The sequence below is a fragment of the Nuphar pumila genome, unplaced genomic scaffold, assembly GCF_984573655.1.
Source record: "Nuphar pumila unplaced genomic scaffold, dmNupPumi1.hap1.1 HAP1_SCAFFOLD_168, whole genome shotgun sequence".
In the NCBI taxonomy this organism is placed as follows: Eukaryota; Viridiplantae; Streptophyta; class Magnoliopsida; order Nymphaeales; family Nymphaeaceae; genus Nuphar; species Nuphar pumila.
Window position 1 is genome coordinate 38,403 of NW_028323200.1, and position 12,717 is coordinate 51,119.

A 12,717-nucleotide genomic window follows, 5' to 3' on the forward strand; every position below is an offset into this window, starting at 1 on the left:
CACCCCACTGCTGCTGCCATTTTCCTGACATGCCGCTTTACCAGAAAGCTGCTCAGAAAAGGGACGGTGCTCGTGCTCACTTGACCGGTGTGCATGACTTTCGTGATGATGTTGACCACTGGATGGACATGGGATTGGCAACTCCAAGACTTGGAGACGAAGTGCAATCTTGGAAGCGTGAGTTTTCCAGTGTTGGCCCGTTCTTTCTGTCTCGCATTGTGTTTGGTAGCATTTGAGACAGGCAGAATCATTTGAGGTATTCGCAGCAAGGTGTGGTCTGTTCTACCTTGCATGCACCGTTATGGTGTTCAGAGAACAATCACGTTTATATTGTGGGGCCTCAAGTGCAGTAAGATATCAACAGTGCTACAGTATTCACCACAGCAGCATAGTATTGAGCTCTTTCTCACTCCTTTCGAGAGTATCACTCAATGAATAAAACGTGGCTGTCAGCCTTTATACCTCCAAATAGTTACTGCGGTACGACAGGAAAAGGGAATGCTTATGCGCAAACTATTTGCTTCCTGCTTTGCTTCCAAAGGCAACTGTCGGGTTTTGGCATAAGCAAAGGGTGTTCCACCAAACCATGATTACAAAGTCGCCCGCGTGACGACGCTTTGCAAGCCGCAGGCCAGGGCCCCTGCCGGTGGCGCTGCTGTGGTGCGAAAAGCTGCCGGCAAGGCCAGCCGGGCTCATGTCCAGTGTGAGACATGCGGAGCATTCAGAGAATGGAAAGCGCGCCCTCAGGAGGTGTGGCTCCGCCCTCCCTGCACCACCGTTGGCCAACTCGGTTTCATAGACGCAGCCCTCCAGCACAGTTGTTTGATGGATGCAATTTGCCAGAAACAACGTCTTTTGCTGACGGATACATGTTTTGCCCTTTTTTCTGCAGTCTCCCGTGTTTTGCAGCTGCTGTCTTGGTGCAAGGTGTTGGAGAACACGTGTTTTGGGCTCTCTAGGTTGTCAATCTATCTAGCTATGATAGGATCATAGGTGTGTAGCTTGGCCCAAGAAAGCCCATCCATCCCGACTCGAGAGGTAGTCAAGCCGATCAAGATGTGCGTGGTCGTTCTCTTCTCCGCAGAATATGATAGACATCCATCGCGGGAGGACATTGCGTGACGCTTGATCTCAAGCCACAGCATCGGTCACACTTCATCTTGCAATCAGGTACCGAGTCCACATACCCTACGACCTTTAGCGATTTGCCAACAGCGCCGTTTTTGCATTGCCTCTTGTGTACTGATGTGATGTCAGAAAGCGGCGCGGATTGTACGACAGGGTGCCCAGCATTGAGATCGATCAGGCACACCCGAACACGCTCCTCTGTCTCACAGTACCAAAGGGAAAAACACAATCCCAGTCTTATGGCTTCTTGCATATCAGGGTCCCCGTTGTGACACCGGCTGAAGGAAGACTTCGATACACCTGGTCTGCCAGGACTCATGAGCATGATATAGGAGTTATTGCACAATCGACTCAAGTGTGATATAGGGGAAGAATCGATGGCGAGCCTGTGTGCCGCGGCTAGGGGACACTTGTGCAGCCGGGGGTGAGAAACTGTCGGAGACGCTTCTGCTCCTAGCTGTTAGGGACTGTATAGCGCCCACTCCACATACGTAGTGATGTTGACGGTCGGGGACAAGAGAGGTGTGACAAGGAGAATAAGGAGAAATTAGCCCTCAGTGAGGTTTCCGCTGTGCTTAGGCAGGCTGAGCAAACCCTACTAGAGCAGAAGGAAGATGACATATCAGCAATTTCAGCCGGCGTGAATGGGAGCCCTGATATGGAAGAAGCCATAAGACTGGGATTGTGTGTTAACTGTGGGAAAATGGGACACAGGGGTTGCGCGTGCCCACACCCTAGAAACACAGGGGAAGACGTGCCTCGAGTGCCATTGTGACATCGAATGCTGCCCGTGCATCAGCGGCAACAAGCAGTGACGGGTGGAATGTATTCACCTAGCTGCTATGATTTGCATATGACTGAGATGGAGGTTGCTGGGGTGTTGTAGCTGGGTTCCTGCATTGATGTAGATATGATTAATGCGAGAAAGGTTAGGGCCTAATGGGGAATATTGGAAACCAGCCAGCCTGAGATAGATTATTTCATTGTGTGTGCCGAACCTTGTGTGCTAGGGCTCTAAGTGAGACCATGTATGTGGACAACTCAGGCTAGAATTCCCGAGTCGATTGTAACGACTATCTTGTTAAATGTTGCGTTCCTTCAGCTGCTGACGTCTTCTCAACATTGAACGCCATTTGAACCCAGTTAACCCCCTCCCTCCCCCCCTCGTTGAACCCCAATCTGGCGAAGCGCTGACTGGCAACGGCCTTGCAGGAGAATCCTCCAACGAGCGGCTGGACATGCTCGATGATGTTCGCGGGTGCCACGTGCCGCTCACAGTCGCGGGCGCTGACCAAGCGCGTGCGATCCTCCCGTCCCAACTCCAACACCACTCGACGCCCAGCACCTGCAGCCTTGGCAGATCGTTTTGCAGAGGCCTCCGGCGCCCCTCTTGAGGTACGTAGCAAGCCACACAATCGGGATTGCCAAAATGCACAGACCTTACAAGAGTTCTGTTGTTACCACGGAAGAACGTGTTGCAGACACGTTGGGTCGGGCTATAGTGTGATTCAGCCTGACAGTGGATCATTGTTTTGGCTCGCGGCACACCCCAGGTGATAGGAATGCAAGCACTGGTGATGCTTCCCTTGCTGCTATTTGCGTTGCCAATGCCTATGAAATTGGACGCGACCGTTTGCACTGGTGATCGATGCATGAAACAAAGAGCCAGAAGCAACGGGCAGTCATGAACATCAGTTCAGACCAGTGATTGCCAAAATTGGGTTTAACCCCTGATATCCCCGCCAATTTCACGCAATTTCAGGCATCGACCTGCACATCACACGATGTGGCACAGTGTCAATCCGGGCGTGCTCTGCAGGTCTACTTTAAGCTGGCAGAGCTGCCGACAAGTTCGTTTCCGCTGGAGTACGTGCCGGGTCGGGATCGGCTGATGATGGGAAGCCAAGTTGCTGCAGGGTGTACCCTGTTCGATGCTGACTCACAAGAGCATGTCCTGACCACAGCTTCTGTGCCGGTACGATGCTGTCTATGCACCTGCGCATTGCTGGCCAACGAAGACGAGCTGGCAACTTCTGCGTTCGAGAATGGTCAATGGCTGCTGACTCCAGATCCAGGGGGTGCACATACAATGTGCTTGTACTGGGGTGCTCTAGTAATTTTATCAATTGCCTGATCTTTTGGGGCCCTGACGTGTCTGTAATGCGCGTGCTGGCATGCACTCCTCGCAGTGAAGGCCGTTTATCGCATCTTACGTATAAACACACAGAAACCTGCGTGCACAACACAGCGATGCAGCCAAACAGGGGCTACACAGACTGGACCCTAACCCCATACAATGACAAGTACAGCAATGAGCGGGGCCTAGCAGGCAACTTTGGGTCGGTCACAAATAGATCATGAAGCAGAGTGTCCTATGAACTCAAGTGCTCGCCGAAAGAGCTGAGTCATGATGCAGAGGCTGGGGGATATGTGAAAGAGTGCTGCCAATGATGTAGCGGTATTCGCTGACATCAAAGACGCTAAGCTCATGGACCAGGGTATCGTTCAGATGTCTGATTCCCCAGTAGTTCGTGGAGTTGCCAATGTCCATGTGGATGCATAAGATAGATCATCAACATGGCTTCGCCAACGAGTACCGACACGCCACCACGCACACGACGATTTGTGTCTCATGCAGGGAACCGCGGTGATTGGGATGGCTCCCTTGGTGTTGTCGGCGCTCAAGCACCACGAGGAGGGCAGGCTGGAGGCAGCGTGCGAGGGCCGGGCAAGCGCCGGGCCCATTGACATTGCAGCGTTTCTCAAACTGCAAGCGCAGCAGGAAGCCGTAAACGCAGCGATCGCCAGGCGGCAGGCTCGCCTGCTGGCGGCAGGACTGCCTCAGGGCGGCCGCTCCTCCCACCTGCCATTCGTTGTTCACGTCCACCCTGACGGGAGGTGACCTTCTTCTGCTTCCGTGCCACAAGCGGTCCGCATCTTGGAAACATGAGCTGCAGTTCGTGACTCATCCTTGTTGAGATGCACACACTCAGTGAACACGATATCACTTGTTCATCAGGTCAGTGCTTCGACCCTCTAATTTTTTGGGTCCAGATAACCAAAAGTACATGAATTGTCGGTTCTAAAATCGGGGTCAAAACCCATTCTGGCGAAGCACTGCATCAGGTGGCAATTACTGTGACTGGTGATCAGTCCATACACTGAGCTATGTGCAACCAGCCCATTGCGAGCGATGTAATTAAGCAAACCTGACGCGACGCAGAGTGCCTATCCAAAAACCTTCTGTCAGATATACCACTCTGCAACAATCCAAGGAAAAAAGGCTGAAAGGTGGTCTTGTTTGAGCTTTCCGAGCTCAGCGTACTTAAGAGTCCCTAATTGCATGGTAGTCCTCATTGGCAGTGGTTCGCTGCCTGGTTTGTTGAGCTCGTGAAAGTGCAGCAGCCGAGGGCTGGAAGTCCCCCAGGTATGGGAAATGCCGAAGCTAAGGCCAGGTTCGTCAGAATACCAGCCTGGTAAGCTTGATAACAGGGACAGCTTCCCAGTGGAGATAAGCAGTGGGTTTTCCAAGGATGGGAAGAAACAACAGGGGAGTCTTCACAGCTTGTCTGAAGAATGTCTTCCATGATACCTCAGTAAATCATCCTTTCTGATTCGAAATCGTCTACATAATGTTGACCACACGGTCTGCAGGCCACTGCCCCTCAGATCTGAGGCATTTTGCTTCATGCCGCAGTGGTGGGTAGCATGTGTCATATCATACTGTTGGGCACCCTTGTTATTCGCCTTTGAGAAGAGCAGTGATGACGTCTGATGATCTATCCACATATATCTATCTATCTATCTTTCTTTCTTTCTTTCTTTCTGATGATGTATCTTTTTACAACACTACCGCATCCACATGGACATTGGCAACTCCAAGAACTACTTGGGAATCCGTGTTATCATTACCACCACCTGAGGCAAGCGTACCTGGACCAGACTTTCCATAACCTGACCTGACATATCTTCTTCGTCTTCGTCTTCGTCTTGTACCCTGCAAGACAGGAGATCAGCCACAGCTGACCAAAAACGACCCGTCAATTTCTTTGGGAGATCGTCGCAACCCACACTCAGAATCTTTGTCAGGAGATCAACCCCAACAGAGATTCCAATTTAGTTGCCAAATTCCCGCCTTGTAACCCAAGACCTCCAACCGTTTCAAGAAATTGGTCATTTTAGGCCACAAGATGGGACAATCCACAGTACAGTGAACACAGCCTGTGTGAGCATCCCCCAAATGCTCATCGCAGTCGTTGCAGTGATACTGTAAGGGATCCACAAACTCGTAAGTTTGATTTTGAAGTCGGCTTCGTAGGGCAAACAGTTTACCACTCCTGGCGCTCATGATAGTACGAGCCCGAACAGAGGGCAAACTTGGCAGATATGGTGCAAGACTGCGTGGTTGTTCACCGATGCACGTCCACTTCCATGGCACTACAGAGTGCGGCGATGCAACATATAGGCTTTCCCCCGAATTAGGTGCCAACTCCAGATATTGTCGAGGAGGTGTTGCCTATCAACCTCATCAGTAGGCAACGCCTCTGCTCCCAACACCGGCATATTCACTGTACGCACTCCCCCTTTCTATCTATCTATCTATCTATCTATCTATCTATCTATCTATCTATCTATCTATATATATATATATATATATATATATCTATATATATACAAGTCCCCACGGGCCCTTCGGGCCCGTGCAGGACTTTCGTAGATTTCCTAGAAGCTTGAAGTGTGTGAGAAGTATGCGTAATCTCTCAAAGACTGGAGTGTTCCAAAATCATGTGATAGTCTGGAAGGTCGACGGAGGTCTGTGACCTACAGTCTAGAAGGTTCAGGAAGCTTCTAGACTCCGGACTCTGGAAGGCTCTGGAGGGTTCTAGAAAATCCGGACGGATATATATATACACAAAGACAATTATATACTCTTAGATAGATATATGTATAGGTACGCTTGCCTCAGGTGATGGTAATGATAACTCTGATTCCCAAGTAGTTCTTGGAGTTGCCAATGTCCATGTGGATGCGGTAGTGTTGTAAAAGGATACATCATGTGCTTGTACTGGGGTACTCTAGTTTATAGATAGTCTGCAATAGTGATCTCGTGACTCATCTGTGATGCGCCTGCTTGCCCTTCTGGCTTGCACGCTCTGATTGCATGCTCGCCTTTATTGCGGAACTCGCGAGGCTTGCCTCAGGTTTTTATTTCGAGCTACTGCTTAGCTCGCCCACCCACCCGCTTACCTTCTTTGTTTGAGTATGCGGTGGCCACAATGTAACACCTCGGTGCCGAGAAAGCCATTTATCACAGCTGACGTTATATATATACGTATATCATTACATCTATCATTATATCTTCTTACAACACTACTGCATCCACATGGACATTGGCGACTCCAATACAACTTGGAGATTAGTGCTGCCATGCGTCTGGGCGATGTAGCATGCAGGCTAAGCATTGAACACGTTCCACTGTCATGGAGCTCACCTTCGTTAGCGTCCTACACTGTAGCTTTCAAACCTCGCCCTCATCATTGTGGAGGCGTGCAGGAAGGTGTACATAGGCGAGGTGACCGATGTAACGCGAAACGGCAACTGCATCATGACTCACAACAAGGCGTTCAAGTGCTTGCCCATTCGATCCTGGACTGGTGGCGTCAAGGTGCGCCATGAAAAACGTGTGATGATGGACTGTTGCCCCCCTCTACCGCAAACGCATGAACGATGGCAAAACTTCAAGTGAACTTGCAAATGATGATGATGTATCTTTTTACAACACTACCGCATCCACATGGACGCAAATCTGTCCACAATTTACATGGATGTCAGTGCATGTATTCCAAGCTGGGATTGATAGCTTTTTGTGTATTTCCAACAGCTTCACGGCGCCTCAAGCACAAGCCTCTTTCCGCTTTGCACGTACCTGCCATATGATGGTGCTGTTTCTTTACGTCACTACCGCATCCATTTGGACACTGACATGTACATGCCCTGCATAGTTTGCCAAAGGTTTTGCGGATTCGGTAATGTTGCAACCTGGCCCATCGCCACGTCGTTTATCCTCTGCAAGCCCAGGGGCTGTGTAACAGCATAAGGTTCTGCATACCGTACTGCCGCTAATTATTCAAACGAAATCGCAAATAAATGGCCGTTTGAAAATTTTCATCCAACATCTCCAGAAAATTTTGGTCAAAAAATGGCGATTTTACTATCTAATTTCCGGGGCTACCATAATAAATAATAAATTAATCCCGAATTTATTGTACCTAAGGTTGAATGATTGCGGGATTCGGACAAAGTTTGATATTAGCGTGATTGAATAGTTAGCGGCGATACGGTATGCGGATTCCCTTTAACCAGCGCCCACACGCTTATATAGAATGCTTGTTCGTGACGCCCAGTGCACCTCATCCTATCCGCTGCCGACACTGGTCCGAGACCGTAACCTCGTTGGACGTGGTACATATTACAGGATACATACACTAACTTCTGGGTTCATCTTATGCTGTTCGAGTACTGAGGTTCCATGTTCTCGTGGTAGATTACGCGATCCAGGGTTCTAGGGTTTGTGGCTGTCACAGGCTGTGGTGCCTCATAAACACGTACATTTGGAACCAGAAATGCTGTCCTTAGAGTCTCATTCTTCCAAGTACGCAATTGCACACCCTGGCTGTGATACCTCTTCTTATCTGAAATGTATAAACCGTGTGTGTTACATACCAAAACAATCAAGTTCAAACCCGCAGGTTGCGGACATATCCGCTCGGAGCCAAACCGCCTCGTCCTCAGGCCGGCTCTCCGAGCTGATGCGGGCGGAGGAGGCAGGGTTCATCGCTTCGTGCGAGGCCGTTTGGACGTGCTTGTCGCACAGCCCAGCTGCCGCGCGGCCACCGACCGAATGCTTCGATTTATGGAGGCCCGGCCGCTGCAGCAGGCCACCAAGCTGGGCCGCACTGGCTGGAATGCGTACTCCCTGAACTACGACTATCGGACCGGCGCTCACGTCGACGGCAAGAATGTCCCAGGGTCTTTGTCCGCGCTTGTCGTGCTCGAGTCCGGCCACCCATTCTGCGGTGGCTTCTACATGCTTCCTCAGTACCACACTGCGTTCGATGTGCGGCAGGGCTGCGTGCTGTTTCACCGGTCCGGCGACCCGGAGGTTGGGTGCGTTGTTGTTGACGTTGATGCTGAATGCGTCATGCGTGGATTGCGGCTCACCTCACACGCGAAGGTCAATGGCCCCATTGACGGAAATCGCATAGACAGGCAGAGCAGCCCAACACAGCTCACACGGTCGCGTTAATGATATACGTTTATAGATGGGAAGGGCAGATAATTGTCAATCCAACAAGCAACGCCGGTCTCACATTGCTGCCATCATACTGCATTGACCAATGGAATAGCAACGGAGGTTGTTAAAGTTGGCTTACTTTGGAGCAGTGAAACTCGAATGTCTCCGTGAACCAAGATCAGCGATAACAGAGCCATCATATGGGTAAAAGAGTGGGAAATGAGGTTTTACGTGATGAATACGATGTATCTGTTGTTCAAACGTGGTTGCTTGGTTGCTTGTTGACTACTTCCTGCCATTGTCTATGTGATGATGATGTTGTCTTTGCAACATTGCCGTATCTACATCAGGCGGCAACTTGCACTAGAGAAGAAATTGAGCGAGTCACAATCAAAGTACTATCCAACATTGATAGTTCAGTTTGTGAGTCAGCTCAAAGTTTGGCTGATGTCGCAGGATCCACGGCAACTCTGGCTTGCATCTGCCTGCGCCCGACAGCCACCGCATCTCTATTGTTCTGTACCAGACCTCGCTGAACGGCGCCAGAGTCGTCGAATCGAGGCTCGCCAGAGAACTGCACATTCCGCGCGAGGTGCTGTCCATCACCTGCCCAAACGTGCCCCACACGCCCACCCAGCCGGCCCCCGCTCTTCCCCTTTCGCCCTTGCCCCCCCCCATGATATTGACCCCTCACCAATCCCTTCGGCAGCCAGCTCTGCCTGGTTCCCTCCCTCTGGAATCTTCCGCTCAGTTGCTCCAGCAGCCCACTTCCGGTGCCGACGTCGCTCAAGCGGCGATCCAGTCAGCGCCACCTCTATCCGGCCACCTTGACTCAGACGCTCTGAACTCGACCCGCTCACAGCTTCTCAGCTGCGTTCAAAACGCGGCATCAGTCGTCGCCGATTGCAGTGCCGAACAAGCTGAGTTTGGCGATGCGACAGCGGCAGGGCTGATGAGCCACCCGTCGGACAGCATCATGCAATCCAATCCAAGCGACGGGTCAGCACAAACAACTGCACTGCCGTTGCACTCGGCAAGCGCTCTCACTGCGCATGATGAGCGCAATCCCGCTGGGAGTACGCATCACTCTGCATCACTCGGCTTGCCGTCCTCCTCGGCAAGCATTTTGACATCGAGGGACTCGACCGCGGCAGACTCGCCTCTGGGGGCAGCCCAAGCACCTGTGCCCTCTCCCATAGATACTCCACGAGAGCCGCCAGCACTGGTTGAGGCCCCCAGCACTCCCCCTCCCCTGCACGGTCATCAGCTACTGCTTGAGAGCACCTGCGCCGCTGTCTCCAATGGCGCAATCACTCAGAAGAACGCCCGCGGATGGCTGGCCGGCATCGCAAGATTCGCGCCCTTTGGTTTTGCAAGCAGGCGCTCTGCGCAAACTCCTCGCAACCAGAGGCCCCGTCAGACATTGATTACACAACACACGCCAATTCTGGAACGCGCTCAGTATCCCCTCAAACAACGGCGGAAACCGCCAGCCCCGACACAGCAGCCTCCGAATCAGAGCCGACCGCGCATGCCGCCCGCAAGTTATCAACTTCATACGGAAACTCCGCATCTGATGACACAGCATGCCGGCAACCGCACACCCGCTGGGCTATTGCTTGACAGCCCAGTTCCTAACGAGCATAGCTGCGGGTGGAAGTGAGGGCGCCCAGCCCGCACAATGCGGGCGCCAGTGCAGCAATCGCTACCGAGCAGTCAGACATAGCACCGCAGCTTTGCCCGCCTACTCAGCCCTGTCTTGTTAAACAGCCTTCCACAGGGTCCGACTCAGCGCATGAAAGTCCATCTCATCATGCTATCTTACACGGTGTGGGGACGGAAGTCGCACAAGCTGTCCACGCGAACATGGCCGCACTTAACACAGCACCGGCAGTCAACGGTCAGCTATCACACTCAAGGCCACAGGTATTTATGCTGAGAGATAGCATGGCATCCACGAGCTTGCGGCAGGCTGATGCGCAGCTTTGTCGGGTCATCCTCGACAGCCGGCTGCAGAGCTTGAGCACACGCAGCCCGTTGAGGCGCCTGATGAATGTGCAACGGTGACAGCAGCGGAGGAGGGGACGCCTATGCAAGCCTCATCGTCACAGTCACCGTGGCCCTGGGCGCCCGGCACAATGCTGTTCATCAACCATGAGCTGTGGGTGCAGAGGAACGCCACGCGCCTCGTCACGGGCGCCGATCCCTGCGAAGGCAACCCACTTACCCAGGGCGCTCACGAACCCCTCAGACACTTCGATCCCAGCATGGAAAACCCTTTCACCCAAGGTGCTCATCAACCCCCCAGACACCTCGATCCCAGCATGGACAACGCGCTCAGCCCAGGGCGCTCAACGGACCCCTGAGCTCCTCGGTCCAGTGTTTCCTCTTTGGAGATCCGCCGGAACGGTTTCTGGCACTTGGACGGCGCTGGAAGCAGCAACAGGCGCTTGGCCGACGCCAACAGCCCAGTCATCCGCAAAAGCGTTCAACTTTGCGATGCGCCTGCCAGCACAGTGCCTACCTCTGCAGCCGCGGCACAAGGTTGCGCCGTCCACGAGCGCGTCGCACCAAACGCTGACTCATCGATGATTCCATCTTGGCAACCGGCCATGCCAATCACGCAGCCCAGCTGCTGCAGCGCCCCAAAACTCGTTCGCAGCCCACCCTGGCACCATATCAACACAGGGGAGGCATTCTGCCGCTGTCTGGCATGCATCTCAAGGCCATGAGCTGGAAGCGCCGGCACATGGCGAAGATATACAGCTCACTCACTCGGGCGCAGGTGTCCTGGCGTCGCTGGCAACTGCAAGGAGGCCTTTGATCGACCCCTTTGCCATGTGCATTGACTCCGACAGCGTGGGGATGCAGAGCCTTTCGACGCGAGAGTCCACAGCGCTCCCCAGCGCGCGCGATCCTGTGTCCGGCCGCCGCATTGTCACGACGACCCTGCACCAGGACTTGAGGCTCCAGGGCAGACCCCCCACGGCAGCACAGGGGCTTGTGAGCCAAAGTCTTTATGATGCCTTGCCACGCAACAACAATCACAACCGCACTGCACCAGCAGCAACCCACACTCACCTCGCAAAGCGTCCCATGTCCTGCCCCCCTCCGCAATTTCACCCCGCGCACGTCAGCTCTCACACACCTAGCGCTCGCCACCAGCTCAGCCGAGTTCGCTCAGCCCGACTCACTTTCCAGGCTCCACAGCCTTCTTGGTTTCAGCTCACGCAACGCGCTCCTCAGTTACCCCTCGCGTCCTATGACTCAGCACATCTCAATCGACCCCCCCCCTATTGCGCACCATGCATCTGCATCTCTAGCGCGCAACGCAGCGCAACCGCAGCAAGCCGTCTACTCAGCGCCCGGTCAGCTCACACCCTCAAGCACACACCGAGGTGCTGCCGCTGCAACCGCCAAGCCCTCATCAGTCAGCAACACCGGGGAGAGGCTGCAAGCCGCAGCTGCTGGGCCATTGAATGCCTATCTACGCACACGTGACTCCCGTACTGCCCCGTTCTGCACTGCTGACCTCCCAGCCCAGCACGCTGCGTGGGTCTCGCCAGGACAGCAGCTGGCCAAACGGCACACACATTGCCACCTGCAGCTGCTTCTCAAAGCGTCGAGGACAGGCCAGCGTCTTTGATTGGTCGCCCGGGGGCTGTGTCACCGGCTGGGGCATTTGAGCAGGGTATGAGGAGGCATACTGCGCTGGGTCTCAAGTCTGTGGAAGCGCGACCATCCCACCATCGAGCAAATGCACCTGAGGCGCAGCTATCAAGAGACAGGGCTGCCTCGCCGGCGCATGAACAGCAGTTTGGTTCAAAAGCAGTGCGCACAACCGCAAAGCGGAGATACATGCCGCAGCAGCAGCAGGAGCTGCCGAACGGTGGATGGATGGAGGAGGACGAGGTCACACGCTTTCGTGAATGTCTTGCAGAGCGTGCGCGCAAAACGCCGCACACTCGATCGTGTCCGCAGTGCGATCTTCTTCCTCTCGCGTGTAAGGCTGTCTCTGTCTCGGGATAGGCAGAATGGCACTGTATGACTAGACCCATCAGCACTGGTCACCTCCAGTGATCTGGTGTTTGCTACCAAATTTGTGCCACACCAGATTTGATCTCCCGGAATGCCGAGACGATTCAGGAGATTGGCAAGCAGACAGATGGCCTGTCAAACCGCATTTGGATAATAGTCTGATGATTGCGTTGTCATCGACAATGTGTTCTACCGCACCGACTTGGACTCGTGGATGCACTGAATGTGCGATTTTCATCATTTGATGATGATGTATC